Below are 16707 nucleotides of genomic sequence, written 5' to 3'. Positions count from 1 at the left end.
GAATCGATTTCCACCAAATACTACGGAGGGAGGAATGCGAAAAAATCCATCCAATTTGGGATGTTATTAACCACTTGTGGCACAATAAACGTGAATTCGGATAGAGATATATATGGGAGCTATACCCAAATTTGAACCAACCTCGAAATTTGAAATTTGACAGAGATGTTTCTGATGAGTATGAAATATTTGGTACCAAATATCATTGTTGTGAGGTGTACATTACGAATGGGAGTGACGTAAACACTAAATCGCATGAAACATATATATATGAGAGCTAAAACCGATTTTCAATTTTAATTGCATGCTTCTTAACTGAATCTAGTCAGATATGCCAAAACGAATATTTCTCATGTGACGCACAATAAAACTGAAATCGGACGAAGATATGCTATCTCACCCTGCAAAAAACTGCAACAAAGTCAGACATAAAACATAATTTTGACATTTTTTTAAAATTTTATTGAATGAAAGCAAAGAATGTCGGAAATAGCGTCCTGTTAGAATGTCCAAGGTCTGCGGCGTGTTCTAGGCTTTAAGGTAATATTCGGCATTTATTCTGATGGCACGGTCGATTAATACGTGTGGAGAACGACCATCGGCTGTTATGGCGGCCCACACCATCTCCATGGCCGCCGCTTGAGTTCTGGTGGCCAACCGAAGGTGCACATTTTCAGCTGACCCCTCTACAATCTGCTGGGTATCGAATGTTTTCTCATCTGAGAAAACGAAATTCGGCAGTTCACCACTTTCGACTAAGCGAAACAACTCTTTAGCTCTTTTGAGTCTATTTTCTTTCGGTTGTGGTGTAAGTTCTTGCACTTTTTGGAATTTCATTGGCTTTACCCCGAGCTCATTTTTTAATATTTGCCGAATGGAATATTGCGATATGTTCAGCCTACGACCCATTTTTCGTCCACTGCGAGGCTGGTTTCGATCAAGTCGCTTTTTTCTTTTCGAAACATTTCGACCAATTTTGGTACGAGACACAAAAGATTTATTCAGCCACTTGTGGTTTTTCAGCCAAATATAAAGAAATCACGCTTGATCACGCCTTAATTCCATCACGAATATTATTTTCTGTATAATTCTCACCAAAATGCTTTTGTACGCTTGTAAACAATATAATGAGCTGTCACTGGAATAATTTTAACAGCTGTCGGACTAGTGGCTTAGTCTGAAGTTGGTTGTTTTTTTTTCATCTCTCCCTGTATTTAAAACACATTTTTGTGCTGAGAAAATACATCACGTGAGTGTAAGAAAAATTCTCTTATTAAGCATCATTTCAAAAAGCACGAATTCCAAGGAAACTTTATCCGAAAATATGAGAAAAATGGAATAAGCGGTAATAGCGTCTGGACGAATGTAGTATATTCAGGTGCGGAAAGAGCAATAGTTGCTACAAAATAAATCATATTTTGTATTCTATCCAATTTAAATATTTTAGAAATATTCCTTATTAAGGATATCTTTCACAATAATACCTACGCAAAGAAGTAGACGAAATGAAACGGGTGGTCTGTTCCAGAACTGCAAGAATGTAAAAGTTTTTACTACGATAACCGATTTTCCGTTTATGATATCGGAGAAAATTGCAAAACTAGTAGATTCTTGCAGGTTCTGGCGTAGACCCGGGGATATCAAAATAATCTTCACTGTTCATTGTTCTTCCTTGCAAGCCTATTTATATGTTCATCTTTTGTCTTCGACAACGTTTTAGCCAAATACTACAAGGAAACATATGACATAGGACCTAAAATCAAAAATGTCATTCAGGTATCTAAATTTATTTAATTTGAATTGGGCAAATTTGAAATACAACAAAGCTTTCTTAACCTTTGTCTGAGACCTGAGGTTCATTATTACCCAAATAAAATTTGTTGCAAAGAAAATTATCTGATTTTCATTTTATTAAAAAATTAAAAATCTCTTAAACATTTTTAACCCACATATGCATACGGAATGAGGGTTAAGGGCATTTAAAATACATTTCACGCTACATAATTTCCACTTACTTTGTTTTGGGGGATACACTTCCTATATTATACTGTATCGCATGGTCCATTTTCCCCATTAATCGTGTGGCACCAATGCAAATATGTAGGAGAAAAGCATTTTTTTTTTTTTTTTTTTTTTTTGAAATTTAATACCTCGGCTGAGTGATTTAGTTGTATCTTGTTTTTTGTTAGTTTTGCGGTTGGCAAAACGTATTTAAATTACATTTAGTTAAACGCTTCTTAACGACAAGCAAAAACAGATGAATACCTACGTTTATTTGTAAGCATGTCCAAACAACGATGTATTCACTTGCTCGCTCGTCCGTCCGCTTGGCTGTCTGTCGGTTTGCCATCTAAAACCACTGAACCATTTGCATGTTCATTAGATTGCATTGCATCTCCACATACTTCGCTGTCGTCATTGTAATTAAACAGTTGAATAAAGTCAGTCCTGAGCCAAAATTGTTTTTTTTTCTTCCTTTTGTATTTTTTTTCTGTAGAAAAAAAAAAATATCCACCACAGCGGGCTTTCTACTCCCGCAAGCCGCATCATTATATATATATAGATATATATCTAGAACAACAACCACAACAATGTGAATGAAACAAAAGTAAATAAATGTATGTGTGTGTGTGTGTATGTAAATGTAGATGTATGGGTGTGGGTGCACTTTAAAAGAAAACTGTTTTACGACACAAACACATTTTCTCCACTAAAACCACAACGTTTTCGTTAAGGGCCAGAACTGGCAACAACAACAACAACCACACTGACGATGACAAACCGCATTTACAGTCAGGTTCCACCAACGTCAAGTTCCCGCAGCCATGACAAAGGCTCGAAGAAAAAGAAAACCTGCAAATGGGAAAATATAGAAAAAAACGAGAGACTTGCTTTTCTTTTTCTTTTAGAGGCGGGCAAGCATTGGTGCAAATAGTGCTGTCAGGTATTTTGTTTGTTTACATTACCAGCTGTCGTGACGCATGCAGTGGAGGGGTGTGGGAGGGGTCACATGCAGTTTTAAAGATACTTTGAGCAGATACGTGGGAGAGAGTTTTATTCTTTGTTTTTACTTTGCGCTCCTTGTCATCCAAAGGAACTATACCTCTTTGACTTGATTTCCTTTAATGCACTACTTCTTCATGTGATGCCGAATCCCCGAAACTGTTTCATTAACAAAAGTACCGGGAGGTATTTTTTTTTCTTTTTTTTTTTTTGGCGAGAATAATTATTTGTTGTTGTGATGAATTCTGCACGCTAAAATAACTTTTCTTTTAAAAAAGATTTCACACATTCTGCCGTGAAAAGACAATTTTGTGGTAAAAATAGTTTGGAAGTATATGAGATGAGGGTATAAAAGGATGGGCTTAGTAATCTAAAATTTAGTATGAGGGTTATTCCTTGTGAGCAGGTTCAATATAAAAATGGTATTTTGGACATAACTTGGACTGTTCCTTGTAAGATTCTGCCTTCTGGAAACACAAACTGCCGGTTAACAGAACATTCGGTTAAAGAATTTTACTAAAACCCCAAAAAATTAACAGGTTGACATCAGCTAATGTATACCCTCAGTCAATGTTCGATTATTTAAATATATTTTATATATTTTAACTTTTGTTATGATTTTTTCAAATGTATGTTCCTCTATGGAGTAGGTTCCATCAGACATAAGTAAATATCTCATAAATAATGCGACTTACCAGGTTTGGACTATATTGGTTACTTCCTTCACTAGGTATGAGGCATGGGATAATTTTTAGAAAATGTGTGAGGTACCAGATACAGTCGACGATAAAAATATTTGTATGGGAAAATTACAAGAAAATCGAACTTTTATATCAAATTTTATGCGAAATCATAAATTCCATATCCAATTTCAGCAAAACCCTGGGTTGAGAGACTAACTTGTTTCGCAAGTATCGAAAATTGTGACCCTTGTGGTTCAATACCAGAAGGAGTTCGCAGATACATACTATCTTAACAACAGATCTCGTGTTGCTTGTTTTTCCAAAATCTTGAACCCTATGTGGGAGAGGTACAAGAAAAAAATGGTCCGACCTCTACCATCTTTATAACAGATCATGTGTTGATGGAAATATTGAGATATTCCAAGTCTGAATGGAGTTGGATTTTAATGTCCCTTTATATGAATTTTATGGATATTCAAAATTGTGACGCTTTTGTGGGGGAGTTACCAGAAAGAGTGGACCCAAAATAATGGCATGTGTGTAAAATGAAAATAACCGGATGCTTATTTCGAATTTTATTCAAAACCTTTACCCTTTGTGTGGGAGGTACCAGAAGGAATGGTCTGATCTCTACCATCTATATAAAAGATCTTATGCTGATAGAATTATTGAGATATGCCAAGTCTGAATGGAATTCGATTTTAATGTTGCGTTTAATAATCTCCATGGATATTTAAACGTTTGACCCTTTGTGGGGAAATACCAGAAGAAGTGGACCGATATATTCCATCTTCACACCAGACAAAAATATTGTGATGTGTGTAATCGGACTCATACATCACATTTTATAAAAGTTAAACTATTCAAAGTTTTGACCCTTTGTGGGGGAGATACTTGATTGAGTAAACCGATATTGTCCATTTTCTCATCTGTATTACCAGTAATGCAAATATTAGGATTTGCAAAGTTGAAGCAAATCGGATTATTCTTCCTCTTTCTGTGCAGTAAAATATTTTAAAATTTCGACGTTTTTTAAGGGGGTGGGGGTACCAGAAGGAGTGGACAGATATTGCCCATCTGCGAAGTCGATCTAAGTTTGATAATAATATTATGATGCTAGCAGACGGTCGAATGGACATCGCTCGATCGATTCCAAATGTCATGAAACGTATTTGGTCCAAAGAGACCTAGGGTCTAAACCGTTATTTCGATGAGGCACGTTTTAGCCGTATCAAATAATATATACCCTCTTTACCCCTTTTTGAGGGTATAAAAATAACTCATTATTACTTTAAACTCTCTACATCACCGGCGAAGGCTCAAAATTTAATAATATTTTCAAAATTTTTTGATTACGTAATTCATCTAAGACTAAACAAAAGCTTCAGAACTCATTTCCTATTCCCACACCTGTTCACCACACCGATATGGATAAGATACACATTGCGAACAATCGGAGAGAAAAACACATTTCTCCAGTGACAGCGATAGCGAAAAACGTAACCACCAACAACAATGCACCGCGAAAAAAAAAAACTAAAAAAAATTAAAACGAAATAATGATAAAAAATGAAAAACTAAAACAAATGTTAACTCAAGTGTTTATTCGCTGAATAAACCGCATTTGCCAATAGCAGATACAACAGCTTTTCCGTGTTAAGCGTTGCCATGACTGCAGCTAAGCAACAGCAGCAGCATCAGGAAATTTTTTAGTTGATTATTTTTATTGTTGTTGTATTTCTTTTGCTCTTCTTCTTCTTCTTCCTGCACAATCTACACTGATCAGTCATCAGCAATTAACAGCGCTGAAACCGTTCAAGTTTTATTGTTGTTGTTCTAATTGATTAAATGCTGCCATGGGGAAAACTCAATTATTTCGATTTTCAAGAATGTATTCCAAACAACAAATAATAATTGAGAACTAGCAATGGTAACAGAATGACCAGCAGGTGGGTGGAAAATAATGGAAGGGGGTATGGGAGAAGTGGGAGGTGGGTTGTAATGATATAATTTATGATTGGAATTGGTTTTAACATTCATAGAAATTTGTCAGCCAGATACTTTAATTTGTTTTGTAGACCTTTCGACTGGAAGAAGGTAAGCCTCAAGATATTGACAGCCCAATATCCACAACTTGCAAAATCATTCCCAAAAACATGCCTCACTTTTCAGATTTCGTTTGATTGGTATATAAAAAATTAATTAATTTCCATGTTGATGGCCTAAATTTTTAAAATATATCTGAAACCAATATTTTCCAGAAAGCTACTTTCACTGGAAAAATATTTTATGTACGTATTATTTTTTATTATTATTATTATTTTTTTTTTTTTTTTGCAAAAGGGTTATCTTGAGCCTTACCCGCGAGATTGCTTTGAGAGATTTCGTGGTCGTTCTAAAACCATTGCAAAACAGTATTCCCAAATAAATATTTCTGTGTATATTGTATCATACCTCCGATTTCTGAGTATATACATTTACGAAATCTGCAATGTAGATGTAAAGGAGAGAAGTTCCATTTTTATTCCCTACACCACAAGGTGGTCAGGGTATTATGTCTTTGTGCATTTGTTTGTAACAGGCAAAAGGAAACGAGATAGACCCATAGTTCCTTTTGATGATCTGCATAGAATCACATTCTGAGTCGATTTATGCATGTCCGTCCGTCCGTCTGTCCATGCATTTTTGTAAACAAAGTACAGGTCGCATTTAATGCCCGATCCAGATGAAATTTTGCACAGATCATTTGTTTGGCCCAAGGACGAACCCTATTGAAATTGGAGATAATCGGTCAAAATTTAGATATAGCTCCCATATATATCTTCGTCCGATTTGCCTTTTATTGTGCACCAAACGTGTAATATCAGCCTGAATTGTATGGAATTTTGCACATACAACCAAATTAGGCCTGAAAATATGTATGCCAAATTTGATCGAAATCGGTTCAGATATAGCTATAGCTCCCATATATATTGTTCATCCGATTTGTTATTTTTGTCCACCGCCGCCGTAATATGCACTCTACAACAACAATATTTGGGGAAATATATCAAATACAGCTCAGAAATACATTTGCAAAATTTTATCGAGATCGGTTCAGATTTGGATACATCTCCCATATATAACTTCGACCGATTTACCTTTTATTGTGCACCAAACGTCTAATATTTGTCCAAATGGGATGGAATTTGGCACATACGAATTGAGTCTAGAAGCTAGTATGTCAAATTTGGTGAAGATCGGTTCAGATATAGCTATAGCCTCCATATATATTATTCATCCGATTTGTTATATTTGTTATCCACAACCGTAATATGCACTCCGTAACAACGATATTCAGGGAAATATATCAAATACAGCTCAGAAATATCTTTGCCAAATTTTATCGAGATCGGTTCAGATTTGGATATATCTCCCATATATATATTTATCCGATTTCAAATTAATTGTGCACCAAATGGTCAATACAAGTCCGAATTTAAAAGATACAAATGCTTCGGCATGTTTAGTCCTTTGAACTTTAAATTATAATTATAATCATAGCGTGTATGATTGAATTCTCCCATAAAAACTTTTAATTGTTATGTGGAGCTCTACTAAATTAGCAAAGTGGTGTAGGGTATTATTAAGTCGGCCCCGCCCGACTTTAAGACTTTCTTTACTGGTTTTGTATACATAATTTCTGAAAGTGACATTCTCGGATGAATGGAAATTTTGGTACTTTTTTACACAAAAGTTATGGTCCATAGAACACTCTAAATTAGTAGGATTTTTAGACTATTACCACATGCCAAAGTTATAGAGCACTGAAAAAATCAGGAAAGTTACTGTTTTTTCCCTAAATTTCTAGATAGGTTCAGCTTATCGTGGGACCGATATTTTAAGGTATTTCAAACTTTTGAATTGTCAGAATCTGTCCAGCCGTTCTTGAGTTATAAGCATTGTACTAACATCAATTTTTTTAAAAAAGATTGTATTTATTTTGCTACATATCAAATATCTTGACTACGGTCTAGAAGAGACCTTTTCATGTTTTTGAGATCAAATAAATTATTGTCCATTTCACCCTCTAACATCATTTGGATCATCTCCAAAAACACTAGCCTATTCTGACCCTAACCCCAACTCCAAAATAAATTTCGTTCCACATCGGTCATAAATGCGACTTGTAGTGTGATTACAAATTAGCATGGGCAGCTCGGGGAGATAGGAAGATCTGTACGTAACATCGTGGGTTGAGTTGTGTCAATCTCGATCAGTTCCTAGAGGTATGAGTGATTTCATAATTGTCATGCATTTGATTTCACTCATACGCCAAAATTTTCAGTCTAAAATCGGATCGATATCCTTCAATATGCCCATGATAAGGGTAGGAGAAAAACTGGTGTTTATATCCTCCCTGAAATCTTTAATGCCCAATTGCAACACATTTGGTTGGAAAATGCGTCAAAAGACCAAAATTAAACATTTTGAAAAATTATCAAAATTTACTTGGTTGGAAATTTTAACTGAGCCCTCAAAAAAAAACGATCCCACTTTTTATCTCAATTGCAGAATTTGCAGAATTTTCATATATATATTGAGTTTTTGAGACATGCATTGGTTGGTCATTCTTTCAACTAAATAGGTCAAAACATACGCCGTAATGCCTTTCGAAACCACTTCGGATGCCCAACTGATGAACATTTTAATTTCCCATGCAAAAATTAAAAAAAAAAAATCGAAAACACCTCGCCGTACGTTCCTGTTCCTTTTACCCTAACTAGGTATGTTCTAACCCTGATACATCCAAATAATTTTCATAGTTTCACCCACAAACTAGGAAAGTACCTCACCTCAATTTCTACACACATATGAAAAATGTGCAATAACCTGAGAAGAAAGTAGATTTCGTAGTTGCCAGGCTGTCTTTTGAAATCGACTTACTTGCCTGCTCGTAACATTTCATGCCACAAAAACGCATTCATTTTATTTTGTCTGTCTGTAAGTGTGTATGTACATGTGTGTGTGTGTGGGATAATCGTATAAATCTTCGTCATGTCGCACCGTGAGAAAATGCATTTTCTGTGAAATTGTTCAACCACGCATCGCAGCAAGTTAAACACCTTGTTAAATGCGTTTGGTGACAATGTGCATGTTGTATGTGAGTGTGTGTGAATGTTTACAATTACACTAACACACATTTACTTGCATAGAAATGCTTTCATAGAATCTGCGACGATGCCAACGTTGTAGCCAAGACACTTATTTGTCGTGTCAAATATTTATTTTTGTCCATTTTTAAAAATGAAAGAGAAATGCTTTCCATTTTTTTCTTGTTTTTGGTGTTATTCTAAAAATATTGCACATATGTATGTATGTAGTTGGTGTTGAGTGTTGATATGATTGGTGCATTAAACCGGATCATGTTTGAAACAAGTGAAATATGTTGTTGCCTATGTAAAAATAAAATAAAATACTAACAAATGTTGCTCAAAATAAGGAATCAGGATAGCAATTCAGATGTCCATTTTTTTAAGAAGCATCAATGGCCCTTGTCCTTTGGGAAATTTAATATTATTTGGGAGGCCTAATATTTACTTGTTTGGTTTTGATAAATATCTTTGCAAGAGTCAAAATTTAAGACGCCAATACCTACTCTCCTTAAGTAATTATTTGAGATAGGTCAGGTCAGAAGCCCGGAATTTTTATGACCATCGGAAAATATTTACAGCACATAGGGTAAAATTTTTGCAGGACGGTATGAAAATATTTTATATCAGTTAAAAAGTACCAGTCGGTATTGGCGACAGATATATACCCTCAGCCAATATTCGATTATTTAAATATATTTTGACTTCTGTTATCATTATTCAAATTGTTGACCCTCTATGGAGTAGTTTCCGAAGGACTGGGCACATATTGTCCATTTCGTGTTGAACCTATGTTCACATCAGATTTCCGGTTGAAAGAAATATTTAAATGTAGCAAGAAAAAAATAATCGCTGACTTGTTTCGCAAGTTATGACAGATTTATGTATTGAAAATTGTGACCCTTTGAGTGTGAGGTGCCAGGAGGAGTTTGCCAATATATCCCATATTCCCAGGAGATCTTATGTTAGTAGAACCGGATGCTTAATTCGGATTTTATGCTTGGTTTGGTTATTCAAAATGTTCACCATTTGTGGGCGAAGTACCGGAAGGAATGATCCGATTTCTACCATCTTTATAACAGATCTTGTGTTGATAGAAATAATGAGATGTGCCAAATCTAAATGAAATCAGATGTTAATTTCGCATATAACAAGCTTCATGGATATTCAAAATTTTGACCCTTTGTGAGGCAGATAGCAGAAGGGGTGAACTGATGTATTCAACTTTCACCCCCAGACCTTGAGTTAATTAATATATTGTGATGTGTGTAATTTTAAGACAATCGAACCCTTAAAATGTTGACTCTTTGTGGGGGAGGTACTTGATGGAGTGGATCGATATTGTCCATTTTCACACCTGAAGTAGCACTGATGTATATATTAGGATTTGCAAAGATAGAGCAAAATCGGATTATACTTTCTCCTTGTGTGCTGTAAAATATATGTTTAAACCCTCAGTCAATTGATACGGCTTAAACGTGCCTCATCGAAATAACGATTTTCAGGATATTTGGAATCGATCTAGTGATGACCGTCCGCCCGTCTGTAAATATTATGATTTGGAAAGTTGGAGTAAGATAGAATCATCCTCTCTCTTTCTGCGCAGTAAATATTTTTTTTTTTTTTGAAAATTAAAACCTTTTGTGGGATAGGTACCAAAAGGAATGGACCGGTATTACCCATCTCCGAACTCGATCTAAGTTTATAATATTAAGATGCATCAAGTTTGGGCCAAATCCCTTTGTGAGTTATCGTGCGCACCAGTCATCCAGGCAGAAAGACGGACGTGACCCTCTTCATCGACTCCAAATGTCCTGAAACGGATTTGGTCCAAAGAGACCTAGAGTCTTAAAACGTTATTTAGATAAGATACGTTTTGGCCGTATTAAATCATATATATACCCTCTCTAGCCATATGGCTGAGGGTATAACAATTGGGTTTTTCAATAGAGGTCGGATTCGCACGATTATAGTCTATGCCTACTTGTTTTTGTTTATTTTATATTTTTGTTTTTCAAGAGCATCCACCTTAATGAAAATATTTTTTGCAACATCCCCAGTATGTGTCAGTACTTTCAATGTTCATTGTTATTCAGACCAAAAAAATGTCTACAATTCACAATAACCGATCTCTTTTTTTGTTCGCTTTCGAAAATAGAAATGTTCATGCGTGCGTGAGTGTCTGTGCGTGTTTTCGTTTCTTTCGTCAGCATAAATAGATGAGAAGGTCTGGCTGACAAGTTTAAAATAGCCATAAACAGTATGTCATTTTTGTTGTATTTTTGCAATAAGCCGTCAGGGTTGAACGAAATCGCTGCACTTAACAAGAATCGATACAAAACAATCAACCGAAAACATGACGGAATTCACAGTAAATTTTAATTGGGGTTCTTGGGAGAGTTTTTTGAACCTAATTTTACTTTCTTTTCTTTAGAAATAGTTTTTCTATTGATTTAGGATTGATTTGTTGTATTGTCTTTATTTTAGAACAGAAAATTTTCCATGTGGGAAAATTTTTAGTATACGCTCAACCATGAGAGAAGAGACATATTAAAATGTTCATGCCATTTGCAGCACCTCAAACAATTCCTAATAGTCTCCAAAATGGATTACTTTCTAAATTGTTTATTTAAGATTAGATAGACATAAAATTTTAAGTTTTTTGTTTTGATCCAGTTTAGATTAAATAATTGCTCTACACCCACATATTTCAGAAAACGATCTGACTTCCTACCTTTTATATTCAGCCAAAGAAATGCCTCAATACAAAGTTAAATTTTGCAAATGTTTCTGCGAAATGATCTCTAGGGAAATCCGACAAAAGCATGCTGTTTCTCGCAGTGTTCTCTTAAAATTAAAAGTGTATCAAATATTCCCTTCAAAAGGGGCACTGTGTCGTATGAGTGCTGTGACAACTTATACCACCCACGGGACATTTAAATGATTTGATGACAACTTCAAAGGCAAATAACTAAAATAGATTTCGATTTTTGACTATTTAGAAAGGGATTCCGAGAAAGAGTTCTCAAGGCGCAAGTTAAATGAATTGTTTGTGAGCAAATTACCTAAATTACACTGAAATCTCCCCTATTTTCATGGCAACCATAAAGGGTTCCTAAAATATACAATTTTCCCAATAAATTGTCGCCGAACAATGCGACACATCTAATGAAGGCTTTAAATTCAAATTCTCCTACGGCACATAAATTAAGTATTAGCTAAACCAAAACAAATGAAAACACTCGAAAAACATATCCGGATTATCTCCTTGTCCAGTGGCATCTCTGGCGCTCAAATGAAATTCAATTATTTCGCAACAAACACATAAATCTCCAAATGCTAATTAAATTCAAGTCATTTGTATTATCCACATTTCCATCCGGCAAAACAAAACATTTTTGCCAAAACTAAAAGCATTCGCATTAAAAGCTGACCTTCTGCAGGAATCGAATGAATAATTCATAGAAACTACTTGACACATTTACCTGCCACTGCCACTGCCACGACAGCTACAGTAGCAGTAGCAGCAGCAATAACGACGAGAATATTATTGTTGTTTTCCCCCTCATTTCATTGTGTTTTCCCCTCCCCTCCCACTCATCATTCATGTGGCTGTAGACAATAACCAGTAATGAAAACATTTCCATATTTCAATTTTACTATAACAACAGCAGCAGCAGCAACAACAAAAACCCCAAAAACAATGACAAAATCCGATACAATACCATAACCTCAAAACTCAATGGTTTGTGGAATCTCCTTTGCATCGGTTATTGCTGTCTCTTTAATTATCAGATTATTTATTTGAATTGCATTTTTTCCATTTGCTCTTTAATATTCTGTTTTGAGTTTTTTTTTATTTTGTTTTCGTGGTGATTTTCTTCAAAAGAATAACAGTTGTCATTTGATTCGATTTATATTTACGGCTATTCATACATCATTTGATGGGAAATTCGTTAATAAACAGTGGGGAACATAATTTTCAAGAGATATTTGACTTCGCAGCATTCGGAGGAGCGAAATTGAAAATAAGACCCATGGAGCTTGACAGGATTTCGGGAGTACAGGGTGAGATGAAGAAAGTGCAACCAAATACAGACTGCTGTCATTTCTAAGCCACTCATCCGACAACTGTTAAAATTATTCCAGAGACAGCTAATTATATTTTTTACAAGCGTACAGAAGCATTTTGGTAAGAATTTTCCAGAAAAAAAGGTATTCGTGATGGAATTCAAGCGTGATAGCGTGATTTCTTTAAATTTGGCTGGAAAACCACAAGTGGCTATCGTTAGAGCACTCCAGAATTTAAATATGAATAAATCTTTTGTGTCTCGTACCATCGCTCGTTACCGTGATACTGGTATCGTAGCCCGACGTCGAGGAAGTGAACAGCTACATCAGCAGAAATGGTTCGAAAAGTAAAGAAACGACTTGATCGAAACCCGCGTCGCAGTGGCCGAAAAATGGCTCGTGAGCTGAACATAGTGCAGTAATCCATTCGGCAAATATTGAAAAATGAGCTAGGGGAAAGAGCCATTGAAATTCCGAAAAGTTCAAGAACTTACAAAACAACAGAAAGAAAATAGACTCAAATGAGCTAAAGTTTTGCCTCGCTTGTCCGAAAGTGGTGAACTGCCGAATTTGGTTTTCTCCGATGAGAAAACATTCGTTGTCCAGCAGTTTGTAAACAAACAAAATGATCGTGTTTACTTGCTGAAAATGTGCACCTTCGAATGGTCACCAGAACTCAAGCGCAGCCATGGGACGGTGTGGACCGCCATAACAGCCGATGGTCGCTTTCCGTTCGTATTAATCGACCGTGGCATCAGAATAAATGTCGAATATTATCGCGAAAATATTCTGGAGGGTGTATTAAAGCCTGGAGCACGCAAACTTTTTTGCCGCAGACCTATGACATTCCAACAGGACTCAGCACGCGTCACCCAAGATTGGCTACAAAATTAGGTTCCTCGCTTCATTTTCAGCGCACAATGGCCACCAAAGTCTCCGGATACCAAGCCGTTGGACTATTGTGTCTGGAGTATTTTGAAAAGCAAGGTTGGCACTAAAAAATACCAAAGTGTCGATCATCTCAAGCAAGCGCTTCGCCCGGGATAGGCCAAAATACCGCAGACAGCGTGTGACGGTTTCATTGGCTGCTTCAGCAGCCGTTATAAGTTAAGTTTAAGTGGGGTCGGTAAGTCCGACATTTTTTATTGGAAATGTCCCTGGGAGTATCTCACACCAATCTCAATTTTTTATAGTTTTTTTTTGTCTTTAAAATATCAAACTGCCATGGGGCAAATGTGAGAAAAAAATCGAAAGGGGGAAGTTTGAAGGGAGAGGCGACCGGATGTATGGTCAGAAAGACCATTCGGAAGATCGACGGACGTTCCCTTCACAGTCTGTGCGATATGTGATTTTTTGAAAAAAATTTCCGATTTGCGGAAGAGAAATCAACATCAATGGACCGATATATCAGATCTTCCATCTAAATGAAATATTGAAATTTGCTAATTTTGAAGTGATTCTGGAAATTATTTGACCCTTTGTGGGGGAGGAACCCAAAGAAATAAACCGATTTTGACGATTTTCACACTTTACTCATGTCTGATATAAACTTTACAATGAGGAAAGTTTCAATGAAATCACAAGTTTATATATTAATGATGGAGGCACCAGAAGAAGTAGACTCATATGCCCTATTTTTCAACTCGATATAACTTTGAAAAAACATTTTACGATATGCTAAAATTGGACCTCATCGAATATCCACTTTGAGAGCTATAGTGGGCACCGACCAAGCAGATAAACGGACGTTCGATGGACCTAAAACTGTGATTCTGATTAGACACATTTTGCCTGCTTCAAATTATATATCCTCTCTGTAGGTATAGGTATATAAAAACTCATATATTTTCTCAGAAATAAAATCGAAATATCGACTTTGCACTCAATACTTGATCTCGACTCTTAAATATATAAATTCTCTAAATCCATTTATCGAATGTCAACCTACCCATATCAATTCCCCCCAAAAAGTTGTTTCAAACAACAAATGTTGATGTTACCCTGTGTAAATATTTCCACTCCTCTTCAAGTGTTCGATGGGCGACGATGATGACATGAAATATTTGATAACCTTTGGCAATAGAATTTAATTTGATTTGTTTTGTTTTGTTTTGATTGATATTCACCCGGCCCATAATGGTTTATGAGCCGTACTGCCAGCAAATCGAATGTTGTTTGATGGGAAAATAAACTTTGATAAATCTCGTTGACAAGGGGACTATTCTGCTGAGTCACAATATCCTTTAGTTCTATCCATTATAATGATAATAATAATCATGATAATGATGATGATGATGATGTTGTTGATGATATGGGATTAAATAGAACAAATACCGTAACTAGCCTTGGGCAGGTTATTCCCATCAGAGCAGAGATTAAATATAGGAAATAGACACATCACATCACTATGACAACAACAGCTACAACAACAACAACAAAACAGAGCAGAAGCACAGATTGTTGATTTAATTTAAACACAAACCAGGAAACTCTTAACTTTTCTAAATGTGTTTATATAAGTGTGTGTGTGTGTGGAATCCTTGCCCTGCAGCCAGAACGTGTCGGTTATTTGCAAAAATTTTTTTATCTGTTTTTCTTGCTTCTCCGATTCCAGAGGACACAGGGACAGGCAAATGAATTTCCGTTTCCGTTGTCAACTTGTCAACACTTGAACAGCTACCAGCCAAACACTACAGCAACTCATTGCGGAGGAGCATAGGTGTTTATCTTGGGCGTGTCAATGTGTGGTATATGTACGTATGTGTAGGTGTGTGGGTGTGTGCCCTAATTTGTTCTGAATTCCAAGGGGCCATGTAGCAAATTTAATAGTTGTCGTCTTAACAAATCACTTTTTAATCAGGGTCATGTTCACCAAAAAAAAGTAAAGTTTCCTCTTTGGCAATGGAATGGGATTTTAATTGTCTTGACAAACAAAAGGTTTGGTTAATTTTTCACACACTCACTCCCGCTCCGTAAGATAAAGAAAAATGAGTTAGGGAATTAGATATATGTATATTTTTGCTTATGTCAGTGTTGATAATGGCAAATGGATGGAAAAGTTTCCTTTAATAGACTAACTTTTTTGTTTGTAACCTCCCCCAATTAGCCTGAACTAACATTTAAACATTGGAAAAAGTTTTCTGGCAAATAAATGTGTTTTAATCCTGAAAATGTGTTTCCAGGCAATTGCCTTTAAACTTAATCAGATACATTCATGAAATGAACAAAATACATCTCCGGTTATGACCCTTGGGCTATTTCAAATAGACAATATGTGACAGCGTGTCTTTTTGGGATATATTTTGGGATATATTTTGGGATAAAGGGATGTTTAACTTATCTTTGCTTTGGCAAACAAAACGTAGGAAGGGATGGGATTTGTGTCTAAACTGCAGGTTTATATCATAGAGGGGTAGTACACATAGCAGAGGTTCGGCTACGAAAACCTTGAAACCGAGATCAAACAGTAAGCACTAGCAAATAAGTTAAAAACATAGAAATTACCTATCCATAAATACTGTCCTGTTGTAATTAGTTAATTATACTCTACAACACCATGTGAGGGAGCGTAGGGAAAAAAGTTTTAACACCTCGAAATATTGGTCCTAGACCCACTATGTTATCTATCGATCTTCCTAATCTCGCCGAGCTGAGTCTATCTAGCTATGTGTGTCCGTCTGTCTGTCCATGTTAATTTTTTATCACGCTACAAATCCCCTTCATTACTCCATCCTCACAAAGGTCGGAATTTCGGTAAATTTTTTAGATGTTCGCAAAATATTTAAGGAATGAAATGAATAAAAACATAAAAATTTCCT

General features: G+C 35.8%; 1 protein-coding gene across 1 annotated transcript in view; it reads left to right on the top strand.

Annotated features, from left to right (window-relative positions):
* Positions 1–16707, top strand: part of LOC101887956 (5-hydroxytryptamine receptor 2A) — a 98397-nt gene that overhangs the window by 5259 nt on the left and 76431 nt on the right. The gene's annotated exons all lie outside the window — the stretch shown is intronic.

This window comes from Musca domestica, unplaced genomic scaffold (genome assembly GCF_030504385.1).
Source record: "Musca domestica strain aabys unplaced genomic scaffold, Musca_domestica.polishedcontigs.V.1.1 12, whole genome shotgun sequence".
In the NCBI taxonomy this organism is placed as follows: domain Eukaryota; kingdom Metazoa; phylum Arthropoda; class Insecta; order Diptera; family Muscidae; genus Musca; species Musca domestica.
This window is presented reverse-complemented; position numbering and strand designations above follow the sequence as displayed.